The 13,332-nt window shown below is 40.6% G+C and overlaps 1 protein-coding gene across 2 annotated transcripts in view; it reads left to right on the top strand.

Annotated features, from left to right (window-relative positions):
- Positions 1-13,332, top strand: part of DIP2C (disco interacting protein 2 homolog C) — a 214,807-nt gene that overhangs the window by 20,517 nt on the left and 180,958 nt on the right. The window lies entirely within an intron of this gene.

The raw sequence follows: 13,332 nt of genomic DNA, 5'->3' as shown, positions 1-13,332 counted from the left end.
AACCAGGGCCGGGGACAAACTGCAACCGAGGTACGTGCCCTTAGCGGGAACCGAACCTGGGCCTCTCCGGTTCACGGGCCTACACTCTAACTGCGGAGCCCAACAGGCCAAATGCTTATTACTGCTGCACGCTGCAGAAGAGGAAGCTGAGACTGCAGCCGATGAAGTAGCTCAGCCGGTTCATCCAGGCTTGGGAGGGTCCATGTTTCGCGAATCTTTCCGCCAATGGGGGCTTATGAGACAAACCACCACTTACAGATAGTAAGGAGCCGTCTGACTGACTTCCTGGAGGGATGAAGCGGTGAGGCAGATCTCATGGCATCAGGAGTAGCCATCTGCACAAACAAGAGGAACAAACTCGAGAAAGGAGGAAAAGCCAGGTGCAGCCTCACGCTGGTCTTCCTGCCTTCTCAGCCCCTCTCGAGAGGCCTTGATGCGGGTCAGTGCTTGGGGCTGGGATGAAGGCAGGAGTTTGTTCCTAAATCCACCTTCTGTTTTTCAGAGGTATTTTAACCCAGCGTATGTCAAGAACCCATCGTAGCCATGCAGGTACCTCAGAGACCCCTTCCCGATCACGAGGAGAGTGGAGGCAGGCACGTGTGTGTCAGCTTGCTGCGAGCTGTTTCCGTTCACTCCTTTGTCTTCAGCTGCTCCCAGTATTTTATATTCACGTGTACACGTAGACGCACACATGTAGATACCCACATGGTCCTGCATACAGCAGACACACGTGGTCCCACAGCCCTACATACAGTAGACATACCTGTAGACCGCACATGAAGACACATGTTTACGATCGCCAGTGTCTTCAGTTCTCACAGAAGCTAGTCCTGCGCTCTTATTTCTGTTCTGTAGATGAGAAGAGGGAAGTTGAGGCAGGAATGTGATTATTAATGATGCTGCAGTGAGTAGCTCACCAAAACGGTGCACATCTGGCTTTGTCTTCCTTCTCATCTGCCTTCTTGCCACAAAGGTTTAATCTTGCATCCATTTCTAACCTTTAACTCTGTGTTAATTTTTAAAATTTAAATGGAAGTTAAATCCTAGCAAGTCTATATCCCACATTATCTGTCTTTCCTGATGATGAGGGGTGGGACTAATAAACCCCTCCTGGGGTTTATATGGCCTTTGGTAAGGTGCACTGTGTCTTGCAAGTCCTCCTGGTTATTTAGGGGCAAGGTAGGACAGACAGTCAGACAGTAAAAGTCCGAGAGAGGTTAGCACAGCAGGGATGGTGATTCCTGGGCCTCTGGTATATGTCAGCTCACCTGTGCACATCGCCTTCCGTCTTTGCAGGCAGAGAGAGGATGTGGGAGAGCAGCACACTGGAGGGGGCGTGCGGGCTAAGAAGACTCAAGCGTAACTTCAAGGGTTATTTTCACTAGTCCGTAGAAACGTGGTCAGCATAGTCCTCTGCAAAGGAAACTAGACCATCTGGGTTCAGCCTACCTCAAGCCCTGCTCTTAATTCCTCACCCACATCACTGTGAGGTGGAGGAGCTTCGAACAAAAGTTGCAGCCAGTGTCAGTCCTCTCCAGGTCGAGCCCCAGACCGGATGTGAGCACTTGGTGCTCCCCCCGCCCCCTGCCCGCAGAGTTCTAACAGGCTCCTGGCCTTGTGGCTTTATTTCCTGCGGGCATCTGTCTGGGTGCCCATGTTCCATTCCCTCTGCATCATTCTATTTCCTCTCACTTGGTTGCCCTTTCTGCCCAGTCATTAAGATCACCCCTTCCCTGTGCCAGAATTTTGGGTTCCAGGCCTAACGTCAAAGACTAACTCAGCCCCTCCAGTGGCCAGCACAGTCCTGGAGCTGCAGCCGAGCGCCCAGCCCCCGAGGAGTAAGATGCATTGTTCTTCCTCATCTGCTTGATGCTGGAGAGCTACAGAGAAAGTAAGCACAGCCTCCCCCGCCCCTCCAGGGTTCACAGTCCAGGGAGGAGCCAGACCAGTGAACTGCAGGTTAATGTGTGAAGGCAAATGTCCCTGTGTCGTGTGGTCTCCGAGCGGGCGCCGCGCCTCACTCTGAGTTCCTAAGTACGTGCCAACTGGCAACCCTCCTCCGCTCCTCTCCCAGCGGCTCCATTGCTCTCCGAGTGCGAGTCATGAGCCATAACAACCTATCGTGTGCGCGGTCTGGCTTCATTGCCCCATGATCTCGTCTTTCCTATTACCCCTCCTCTGCAGCCTCACTGGCATCCTGGGTGGTTTTTTAGCACAAAGGTACCTGACTGCTGCAGGGCCATTTACACTGCCTGTTCTCTGCCTCGGATGGTCTTCCCTCTTATATGCACACTCTTGGTTTCCTTACCCTCATCAGGTCTCTGCTCAGATGTGACTGCTGTCGTAAGGCATTCTCTGATCACACAAATAAAATGGTAAAATGCCATATTACCTCACACACGATCCCTACACTTCCCCATCCTGATTCATTTGTATCCATTGCTGCCATCACCCTAACACTCTGTCAATTATCTGTCTTCCTGTCTGTCAGTCATCTATCAGTATCTCTCTATCAAACATGTCTGTCAATAATCTATCATCTACCTACTTCTCTATCAATTAATTATCTTTCTGTTATCTGTCATCTATCAACCATCTACCTACCTACCAACCATAAGAATGTAAGATCTACAAAGGCAAGATCTTGCCAGTCACGTAAAATGTGGCCTAGTTAATAGTTTTGGAAGGAAGGCAGATGAGGTAGCATGGCACATTTGGGGTAAAGCAAGAAAATTACATGTGCAGGGGTGGGTGGAGAGTGGGATAAACAGATTATATGCTTGAGAATTTGAATTTATCCTGAAGATGATAGGGTCCCTGCCATGTGAAGATTTTAGGCAAAGACATGACAGGAGCAGTCTTAGCATTTGAAAATTACTTTGGTAGCACTGTGGAGTATGGATTAGAAGTGGAGGAATTGCAAAGACCCTGAATGTCTGATATCAATGCCTGTTTAAGAGATGAGTCAGTGCCGGTGAGCTTTGAGATATGTTTAGAAGATAATAGCAATAGGACCCTAAGGCTGAATTAATGTAGGGGTGTGTGAGGGAGGGAATTAGGAGTGACTCCTAGGTGTCCAGGTGGTACACCTGCACAGATGATGGTCTTTGAGTCTGCCTTTAAAGAATTAAGATTTCTTTCATTTGTAGGTTGGCGATGGTGGATTTTGCCTCAACTATTTACTTACTATGTAGAGGATACTATGAAAAACTGTATAGACATTCCTTTTTTTAAAAAAAACAACAACATGTTTTTATTGATTTTTCTTTTATTTTTTAGACAAAAAGGAAGGGAGAGGGAGAGACAGAAACATCAATCGGCTGCCTCCTGCACACCCCCTACTAGGGATCAAGCCTGAAACCCAGATATGTGCCTTGACCGGGACTTGAACTAGTGACCTCTTAGTGCATGGGACGACACTCAGCCAACTGAGCCCCACCAGCCAGGGCATGTGGCCATTCCTTGAAGCGTCATGTAAGGCATGGAAAATGTTATCCCATATATATTATTTTAATTTTTAAAATTGTTGAATAATGACTGCTTAATTTACATATGGGACAAACCTATCCAGAAGATCTTTCCATGTGCTTGTGAAGTCTCAGCTAGGGTTCTCATTTTCTCTAATCATCACTATTAGAGATGGCATGGCAACCACCCTGAAGAAAAACCAACAAGGACCCGTGGAACATTGTGAGGGTTCACAGGGTGGTCTCACTTACCACCTTATTCTCTTCTATCTCTTGTTAAATAATCTAGTCATGAGTGTTCTTATTTTAGACATTTCACTGATATAAGTTACTTTCTCTTAGAGTATGTGTTCTTACGTCAGCTTAAAAGTTGCAGTGTGGAATCTTAGCTGATTTTAGTCTGTTACTGGTGCACGTGTTTCAAGATTTCTGGTTTATTTTCTCCTGAGCCAGAGCTGAAGATTTAAGACATCCCGAAGGAAAGGCTTTGTGGCCCTGGGGGGATTCTGCTTTCTGAATGTCTTTGATTACTTCACTCGCGGTAGAGTTCCTTCGGTTGCTTCAATGACCAAATCATGTCAGCCAAGAAGTAATTCTATTATCTCTTAGATAATTGACCTAATTAACAGTCAGTCTAGTCAACCATATAGCCTCAAATTTAATCTCTCCTGGCAATATTTTCCATTTCACTTCTAAACCCATGGCCTTACTTACATCATGTTGAACTCCTACTAAAATTCTTGATAAGTAACTTTTTCTGGAAACTTAAATTTGACTTGTAAAATGAATGAATGATGAAGAGGCATCTCTAAATTAGGCACTTTCTTACTTTTACTTGATAAAGTCTAAATTAGAGCTTAAAAAAGTCTAGGTATTTTTAAACACCCTTTTTCTCCCAACCAAACACTCTAGAAAAGAAAACCTTGAGGTTTTTGTTGTGTCCTCCAGCCAAGATGACCATGACAAGGAAGAAAATTAGAACTAAAATGCAGTATATGATCTCCTAATATGTTAAAAAGTGATTGTTTTGCCTTTTTATAAGATAAGAAATGGTTTAAAAAACACACCTCGTATTTGCATGCACACATGGACGAGGCAGCTGCCTCTTGGTGCCTGACCCACCCTCACACTCTTTCCTGGGAGGGTGTCGTGGAGCCGTTCGCTAGGATGGCCAACGCAAGCAGTTCAGGGGTCTCGAGACCCTCTCAGGGATGTCTGTGAGGTCAGAGTATTTCAGAATGACACGAACACTTTGTTGGCCTTTTTTACTCTTATTTTTTCATGACTGCACTCTGGATTTTTCCAGAGGCTACATGACATACGGGGATGTCGTGGTTCTGACAGCCCGTGGAATCTGTGAAGGTGAAGTGCTGTGTTCTAAGAGTTTTAAAGTTTACTTTCTAATACAGTAAATATGCATGTACAGTATTAATCCCATAAGCAAATACTTTTAAGGGCTTTCAGCAGTTTTTAAGAATTTAAAGTGTTCTTTGAGTCAAAGAGCTTGAGAACCATTGCTGTGAGATTTGTAAAATTGAAATTCTTTCTTTAAAAATTGAAAGATAATATGAACTAGAAACGTCTGCATCTGAATCCAACCAAGACTGGCTTTATGCTGACATCAGTTTAAAGTCTGTTTCATGGCCATGTTCAGTTTCTCGGAGTAAGGACTTGCATCCTCGTATTCATTCATTCAATGGATGTGCAAATAATTTTGCTGAGTACTCTACTATGCATTATAGGTGAGAAAAAAATATAGAAAATATTTTTGCTTTTAAAGAGCTTCTTTATCCTATAGTCATTTCTTTCTTGATCCTAATAGTTTAATTTTCTAGATTGAAAAGGTTTTTCTTTCTATGTCAACTTGAATTTACTGATTTTAATGTGGTTTCTAACTATAACCTGTGTTCTCTCTGAACCAATCAGTTTTCGTTTATTTATTCTAGTATAAATCAGGAAATAATATATTATCTTACATTGGAATAAGATAAGAAAATGCACTATGTCAGACTACACACTCAACTAAAGAGTCACTGTGAAGGACAGACTCCTCTGATTAGAGCTACACTGTTTAACATGGTGGCCAAATGCACATGAGTATTTTAAAGTTTAAATTAAATTAAGTTAAACTTTCTGTTCTTTCACTTCACTAACCACTTTTTTTTTGGCAAGTGGCTACTATACTGGGCAGTGCTGATGGAAATCACCAGCATAACAGAAAGTTGTCCGTGACAGTGTTGTTCTTGGGCCAAGGTTGTGTAAAAGTGGGGGCCAAGGTAGGAGATGCACTTAAGATAGATCAGTAAGACCTGTTGGTCCAAAACTAATGAAATGAACTCAATTTTGATATCTGCACCTAGTCATTTTAAACAGAAATGACATGGTCAGATTTGCATTTTAGAAATGTCCGTGTAGCAGAATATGTAGAATAGATTGGTGGGGTTGAGGTGGGTTCCTGGCTGAAAGCAGAAACATGTTAAAGAAGCTGTTGTATTTTAGGTGAAAAAAAATTTCATCAAAATATGTGTGCTGCACCAAAATGGTACTTAGAAGTTGATAGCCTAAAATATTTACATTAGGTAAGCAGAGATTGTGGACATTGAATAAATAAGGATGTGAATTAAAAAGATAGAAAAGGAAAATCAAAGCCATAGAAAGGAGAACGAGAAAATAATAAAGAGAATAAGATGGAATAGAGGATACAGACTTAGTTTCCACTCCGGTATGCAGTAGTAGAAGCAGGGAAGTCAGCACACCCATTCTCACCACAAGAGATACACTTCACAAATGGAAAATCAACAATCATTTTTTGATATATCAGAAATCTGGAGTCATTGGGCAAACTGCCACTCCCAAATTGGGGTGGGTAATGTAAACAGAGAGGTGGAATCTCTACAGAATAATCTAAAGGTGGCTAGAAATAAAAAACATCATGACAGAAAAGCAGGAAGGTGGATAGGTCAGATACCCAGATCTACATAAAGAGTACTTGGAGCCCTGGCCAGTTTGGCTCAGAGGTTGGAGCGTCAGCCTGTGGTCCGGAGAGACCCGGGTTCGGTTCCTGCTGGGGGCACGTACCTCGGTTGCAGTTTGTCCCCGGCCCTGGTTGGGTCATGCGGGTGGCAACCACTCAATGTGTCCCTTTCACGTCAATGCTTCTCTCTCTCTCCCCCTCCCACTCTATCTGAACAAACAAAAAAAAGAGAATACTTGGAAATTTTTAAAATATCTTCCAATAAAAAGAAAAAATACAAATCATCAAAATTTGTGGGATGCAGCAAAAGCATTGCTTAGAGGCAAATGTATAGCATCAAATGCATATATTAGAAAAGAATAAAGCTCTAAAATCCATAATCAAAGCTTCAACCTTAGGAAACTAGGAAAATAAGAGCAAAGTAAATCCAAAGAAGAAAAATAAAAATTGGAGAACTAATGAAAGTGAACATGCGAAATCAGTAGAGAAAATTGAAGAAACCAAAAACTGGTTGCTTGAAAAGAGCAATACACTGATAAACTTCTAGCCAGGTTAACTAAGAAAACAATAGAGATGACACAAATGACTAATATCAGAAGTGAAAAAAGCAACCACCGCTACAAATCCCATTGACCATAAAATGATAATAATGGAATATTACAAACAACTGTATGCCCACAGGTTTGATAACCTAGATGAAATGGACTCCATATCTTGAAAGACACACAAGAAGAAATAGACAATCTGAATATGTCTATTAATGAAATTGAATCACTAATTAATAACCTTCCAAAACAAAGCACCAAACCCAGGTGGGATCACTGACAAATTCCACCAAACAGCTAAGGAAGAAATTATTCCCATTCTTTATGTTTTCTTCCTGCAGATAAAAGCAAAGGGAATACTTCCTAATTCATTCTATGAGGTCGGCATTAACCTAAAACCCAAACTAGACAAAGACGTTATAATAAAGGAAAACTACAGACCAGTATCTCTCATGAACATAGATATAAAATTCCTCAACAAAATATTAACAAATAAAATTCAATAATGTATAAAAATAATTTTTGCACTACTACCAAGTAGGATGTTTTCTAAGTATGCAAGGCTAGTTTCACATTTAAAAATTAATTAATGGCCCTGGCCGGTTTGGCTCAGCGGTTGGAGCGTCAGCCTGCAAACCAGAGAGTCCCGGGTTCAGTTCCCACTAGGGGTACGTACCAAAAAATAAAATAAAAATTAATTAATGTATTCCATTACATCAACAAACTAAAAAAAACAAAAACAAACCATATGACCCTACCAATATATGCAAAAAAACAACAACAACAACAACACCATTTGACAAAATCTAATATTCATTTATGATAAACTCTGAGAAAATGAGGAATAGAAGGGCACTTCCTCAATTTGATAAAGAACATCTACAAAAAAACTTCCGTTAACATCATACTTAGTGGTGAGAAACTAAATGATTTCCGCCTAAGATCAGGAACATGATAAGTTTGTCACCTCTCCAGACTACTTTTCAACATCATACTGGAAATCCTACTAATGCAGTAGGACAAGAAAAAGAAACAAAGGGTACACAGATAGGGAAGGAAGAAATAAAACTATCTTTTTCACAGATAACATGATTGTCCATGTAGAAAATCCTGAAGGATCAAGAAAGAAAATCTAAAACTAATAAGCAGTTATAGCAAGGTTGCAAGATATATAATTAATATACAAAAACCAATCACTTTCTTATATAGTAGTAACAAACAATTGGAATTTGAAATTAAAAACAGCCTTGGCTGGAGTGCTCATGTGGTTCAGTGGTTAGAGCAATGGCCTGTGCATTGAAGGGTTGCAGGTTTGATTCATAGTCAAGGGCATGTATCTGGGTTGCAGGTTCAATTCCAGGCCCTGGCCAGAGTGCATGTGGGAAGCGACTAATTAGTATGTCTCTCTCACATTGATGTTTTTCTCTCTCTCTCTCCTCTCCCTCCCAGTCCCTCTCTCCTTCCCTTCCTCCCTCTCTGCTTTTACCCCCCTTTCCCTCTCTTTAAAAATTAATAGAAAAAAATCCTCGGGTGAGGATTAACAACAACAAAAACAATATAATGTCATTTAGTTCAGCACCAAAAAAATGAATTACTTAGAGTTCTTAAAAATATGCAAAGCCTTATATGAGAAAACTATAAAAATAATAATGAAAGAAATCATAAAAGATCTAAATAAATGGAGCCCTGGCTGGTTTTTCTCAGTGGTTAGAGCATTGGCTCGAGGACCAAAGAGTCGTGGGTTTGATTCTGGTCCAGGGCACGTCCCTGGGTTGTAGTTTGTCCTCGGCCCTGATAGGAGTTGTGCGGGAGGCAACCAGTCGATGTGTCTTTCTCATGTCGCTATCTCTCTCTCTTTCTCTCTGCCTCCATTCCACTCTATCTGAATATAAATAGAAAAATATCCTCAGGTGAGGATTACCAAAAAAAAAAAAAAAAATCTAAGTAAATGGAGAAAGGTTCCATATACATGGATAGCAAGATTCAATAATGTTAAAAACGTCAATTCTTCCCAATTTGATCTATAGATTCAGTGCAGTCCCAACCAAAATCTGAGCAAGTTGTTTTGTGAATACCAACAACGTAAATCTAAAATTTATATGAAAAGGTACAAGACCCAAAATATATCCAACACAGTATAGAAGAAATCAGAAGACCAGCAGTACTCAACTTTAAGACCTACTATAAAATCAGAAATAGATAAGGCAATGAGGGAGGTATTGGTGAAGTAACAGACTTCTAGATCAGTGAATCATATTAGCCCAGAAATAGACCCACACAAATATAGTCAACTGGTACTTGACAGAGAAAGACAGTTTAATGGAGAAATGGTAATCTCTTCAATACACAGACCAGAGCAGTTGAATATCCACCCGTTGAAAATGAATCTAGACATAGCTCTGACAGCATTCATGAAAATTAACTCAAAAATGGATCATAGACCCAAATATAAAACAAAAAACTGAAAATTTTAAGATAATATAGGAGAAAGTCTAGGTGAACTTGGGTGTGGTGATGACTTTTTAGATACAGCACCAAAGCACAGTCCATTAAAGAAAAAGTTGGTAAATTGGACTTCATTAAAATTAGAAACTGCTCTATAAAAAACACAGCTAAGAGAATGGAAAGACAAACCATAGATTGGGAGAAGGATCTTTTCAAAACTCACTTTTTTATAAAGGACTAGTATCCAAAATATACAAAGAACTCTTAAACCTCAGAGTAAGGAAACAAGTAATCCGGTTAAGAAGTGGGCAGAGGGCCTGAACAGATACCTCAGCAGAAAAGATCCACAGATGACAAGTAAGCCCAGGAGAGATGCTCCACATCGTACATCGTTAGGGAATTGCAAAATAAAACCTCGGTGAGGTGCCGCTGTTAGAGTGACAGAAATCCAGAACAGTGACAATGCCAAATGTTTGCAAGGGGCAGCCGCTTAGGAAGACAGTATGATGGTTTCTTACAAAACCAAACATACTCTAAAGTACTGAGGGGACCACTTTGTGGAGTGTATGATTAGCCACTATGCTGTATGCCTGAAACTAGTACAGAATAATTCTGAATGTAAACTATAGTTGAAAAAGAGAGAAAAAAACTAAGTGGGGAAAGCAGCAGTATATAATTATAACAACAACAACAACAACAACAGACATCGCTGTTTGCCTTCAAGGGCATTTACCGTTTGCACTGCTGATTTGGTGTAAAACCCTCTCATCCTGCATTACTACTGAGATATTTAATGTAATCTTTATTTCTTTGACAGAGGGGGCTAGTTTTGTAGAAAGCAATGATCTCTCTTAAAATGTCTTCTTATTGTATTATTCAGCAACATTGTTTAAAACATATTATGCACTCAATAAACATATACTGTATGAGTGAAAAACAACAAAAACAAAAACTTAAACGTAGTCTTACCGAATGATCCAACAATTGCATTCCTTGGTACTGACCCAAAAGGGTTCAAAATATATCTATAAAAAAATGTACACACAAATGTTTATAGCAGCTTTATATAATTGCCAGAATTTGGAAGCAGCTAAGAGGTCCTTCAAGGTGGATGGATAAATAAACTGGTCCATTCAGACAATGGAATAGTATTCAGTTATAAAAATAAATAAGCTATTAAGCCATGAAGAGACATAGAGAAACCTTAAATGCCTATTACTCAGTGAAAGAAGCCAGTTTGAAAAGGCTACGTACTGTATGATTCCAATTCTACAACATTCTGTAAAAGACAAAACTATGGAGACAGTGAGATCAGTGGTTTCCAGGTGCTCAGGGAAAAGAGGGATGAATAGGTGAGGCACAGATTTTTAGGGCAGTGAATCTATTCAATATGATCCTGTAATCATGGATATAGGTCGTTATACATATGTCAAAACTCAAAGAATGTACAACACCAAGACTGATCCCTAATATAAACTATAGGCTTTATTTAAGAATGTATCAGTATTACCTCATCAATCGTGACAAATGTACCACACTAGTGCAGGATGTTAATAATGGAGAGAAGTGTGTGTGTGTGTGTGTGTAGGCTGATTATTCTGTAAACCTAAAATTGCCATAAGAAATGAAGTCTGTTCATTTTAAAATGAAATAAAAGACAGCAATAAAATTTAGAAGATCGATAAAGATAAAGATGATTCTTGGGAAATACTAATCATATGAACAACCTCCATTGAGAATGATGAAGCAAGGAGAAGACAGAAATAAATGATCTGAGGAATGAATAATGGGATATGACTCCAGATACACCAGAGGGGAAAAAAGATAATCAGAATACAGTGAATAACCATATGACAGTAAATTTGGAAACTTAATTGAGTGGATAAGTTACTAATTAAAAACCTTAAGAAGAAATAGAAAGTTTGAGTAATCCTATTTAAATAAATGGAAATAGAAGTTAAAAACCTATATACCAGACTCAAAGTTTTATATTTAAGTTAAGTTATATCCAACTTAAGAAGAAATTGAAAGTTTGAGTAATCCTATGGCCATTAAATACATGGAAATAGTAGTTAAAAACCTATATACCAGACTCAGAAAGTTTTATATTTAAGTTATACCCAACATTCAGTCTGATTCCACACAAACACTTTCAGAGAATGGAAAGAGAAAAGAGGTATCCTTCCCGATTCATTCTGGGACACGGCCTGTGTCAATAACAGGAAGTACAGAGATAGGAAATCCCAAGACATTATCTGCATAGAAACCCCCAAATCTACAGATTAATTATAATAAATAATGAGGGTTTACATAATGATTCGATATAATCTGAACAAAAATTAATCATATTTCTATACACAAGCAGCAAATGTAAAACTGTGATTTAAAAAAATTTCTGTGTATATAGCAACAAAAACTTTATAAAGAACCTAATGAAAATTGAAACAAATCGGTGAAAATTATAAAATTTTACATGAAAGAAGGCCACAGTAAATGAATTCACTGGGATACATTCACAGAGAGCTCGGCTCTCCTGATCTGTGTTCAGTTCTAACAACAGTCTCCGCAGGGTCCTCTGTGAACCTGAACTCGATTGTAGAACGGATGTGAAAGAACAGAGAGCTGAGGGTGGGCAAGATGCCTTAATGAGAAAGGACCTACTCCAGACTTCAGACGTACCACAGATGAAACTCAAAACACTGGAAGGAAGCAGACAGGACGGACTAATCTTACACAATTCCATTTGTGTGAAATTCTGAAAATGTGGAGCAGAGGCAACAGCCAGCACATTGGTACTTAACATGCCTCCAAACACAGCAACCTGCCGCTCGTTCCAAGTAGTCATAATCCTAACATCTTTGAGCCATTATTAATGTCACCATTTTATGACCAAAATGTAAGCCAATGTTGATCGAGCATTTGCTTTACACAGGTGTGTTCTAAATGCTTCTTATGTAAGTCATGCAACCTTTCTATCACAGGATTCAAGGGTGTCTCACTACCTCCCTTCATAGGTGAACAGAGTCATTGGCCTTTGTTTTGTAATGAACTTTTAGCATCTTTCCTGTGTTTATAGCTGTTATAAAACCTTATCCCCTGTACAGTTCATTGAGGACAAAAACAGGAGTTAAAAGTGTTGTTAGTTAAACATGGGATGAGTTTGTGATGAAAAAGGAAGTAGAGAGCATTTATGCCTAGAGCAGAGCCTGGCACAGAGGACACTTGATCCATATTCATTTCCTGGTTGAATAGTGACATTATTCTTCCTTCATTGGCAACAGCTCTACAGGCCAAAGACCAAGCAGTGACCCTGTGAAAAGTGGTGTGTCTGTGTAGCTACCAGTGGTGTGAGAGAGGGAGGGAGAGAGAGGAGGAGGAGAAGAAAGGTGATTAGAAAGTGGAAAACGAGTGTGTACGTGTCAGCTGCGGGCCACTTCTTGTTGAGGCCTCTCCTGACGGCCCTGCCCCAGACTCGCCCATCTGTGTCCTCACAGGTCACAAACTCCTCACATGTAGTGCTCGTCACATCCTATTATCTTGTTGGTTTTCTGGTCTACATCCCAAACAGAGCTCTGTGAAAGGGGACTTCTAAGCGGTAGGTGCTCACTGAGTGAGTCCAGTCATGAGCAGAGCCCTCCCATGCACTGCGCCCCCACAGCCCCCACACTCGTGCAACTGCACATTTCTCCTGGAGACTGAGAGGCGGAGGGCACGGAACGGAAGCACAGGAGACGGAGCTCGTGCACACGGGCCTCACCACTCCTTTCCCCACCTTTGCTGCGGCATCACGTTCCCACACAACTCCCACGCCTCTGCTTCTGCGTGTACGGTTTTCCCAAAGAACAAGTGGCGCAACCACAAAAGAGGCCCTCGTGGAATCGAGCCTGGGTGGCCCTGACTG

This window comes from Molossus molossus, unplaced genomic scaffold, assembly GCF_014108415.1.
Source record: "Molossus molossus isolate mMolMol1 unplaced genomic scaffold, mMolMol1.p scaffold_m16_p_1, whole genome shotgun sequence".
NCBI lineage: Eukaryota > Metazoa > Chordata > Mammalia > Chiroptera > Molossidae > Molossus > Molossus molossus.
Note: the sequence above shows the minus strand (reverse complement) of the source record. Positions and strands in the feature narration are given on the sequence as shown.